The sequence below is a fragment of the Bos indicus genome, chromosome 7 (genome assembly GCF_029378745.1).
Source record: "Bos indicus isolate NIAB-ARS_2022 breed Sahiwal x Tharparkar chromosome 7, NIAB-ARS_B.indTharparkar_mat_pri_1.0, whole genome shotgun sequence".
In the NCBI taxonomy this organism is placed as follows: Eukaryota; Metazoa; Chordata; class Mammalia; order Artiodactyla; family Bovidae; genus Bos; species Bos indicus.
The window spans coordinates 103812922-103814286 of NC_091766.1; the positions used below are offsets into that span (position 1 = coordinate 103812922).

The 1365-nt window shown below is 38.6% G+C and overlaps 1 non-coding gene across 1 annotated transcript; it reads right to left on the reverse strand.

The window, feature by feature from the left end:
* Positions 1-575: 575 nt before the first annotated feature.
* LOC139184264 (U6 spliceosomal RNA) lies at positions 576-682 on the reverse strand. The gene has a single exon (XR_011567857.1). It is a non-coding gene; the product is annotated as a U6 spliceosomal RNA (small nuclear RNA).
* Between the last annotated feature and the right edge of the window lie 683 nt (positions 683-1365).

A 1365-nucleotide genomic window follows, 5' to 3' on the forward strand; every position in this document is an offset into this window, starting at 1 on the left:
AGAGACTTGACAAGAACTATGCCTAAGAATGTAGTAAAGGGTCAAGATGGCAATATAGGAGGCTCCTGAGATCCTCTAACACACTGAATATTCTTCCTCTTTGAAAGAACACACACGAAACAATTCTCTTTGAAAAAAAAAATCTAGAAAATATTATAGCAGAACAGACAAACGGGGAAACATTCACATCAAAGTGGCAGGCTCTAGGGGATGACTGAGTCCACCTGGAGACCAGTGCTGCTTATAGACACCACTCTTGCCTTGTCCCTCCAGTCAGCTCCAAGAAAATGCCTTGAAAGAGCTTTTGCACATATCCTAGCACCCCGGCTTTATTAGCTGCTGCCAAGAGAGAGGTTCCCAAAAGTCTGGTTGTGTTTGTGAGTCCCACTCTTACAAGATGATACCAATCCAAGCAATTTTTTTCTTATTCCAGTTTTACTGAGATATAATTGACATACAGCACTGTATAATTTGGGGCTTCCTTGGCAGCTCAGCTGGTAAAGAATACACCTGCAATGCAGGAGACCCCGGTTCAATTCCTGTGACTAAGCACAACAAGCACAGCTATATAAGTTAAAATAATGGAAGGCTTCAAAAACTGAGTGCCATCCTTAAAAGGGGACAATGCTAATCTTCTCTGTATCATTCCAATTTTCAGTGTATGTGCTGCCAAAGCAAGTACCAAAGAAGTAATAAGAACCAGCTATTCTACTGCTCAAGACACTAGGAAGAACGTATTAGCAGAAGGAAGTATAACAAAGATTAGTATGAAAATGAAGACTTAAAAAATTAGAAAAAAAAAACAATGAAACTAAGAGTTATTGTTTTGAAAAGATAAGCAAAATTGATATACTGTTAGCTAGACTAAGAAAAAAGAAGCAAAGACTCAAAATCATAAACGAGAAAGAAAACATTACAGTGGATACCATACTAAGCAAAGGATTGTAAGAGAGTACTATAAAAAATTATACACCAACAAAGTGGACACCATAGAAGAGAGGGATAAATTCCTAGATACAGACAACCCACCAAGTTGACTCATGAAGAAATCAAAAATCTGAACTCAACAGTTTGGCAGCCCACTCCAGTATTTTTGCCTGGGATATCCCATGGACAGAGGAGCCTGGTAGGCAACAGTCCAAGGTGTTCCAAAGAGTTGGACACAATTGAGTGACTGAACAAGAAAGCTAATTCAGTAACCAAAAGCTTTAAAAATAATGGAAAGTCTAGGACTAGAGGGTCTTGCTGGTAAATTATATCAAACATTTAAAGAAGATTAATACAAATCCTCCCTGTTATTTACGTGGGGCCAAACTATGGTGGAGGTAATGAAAATAATGGCGACCTCCTTCAAAAGGTTCCATG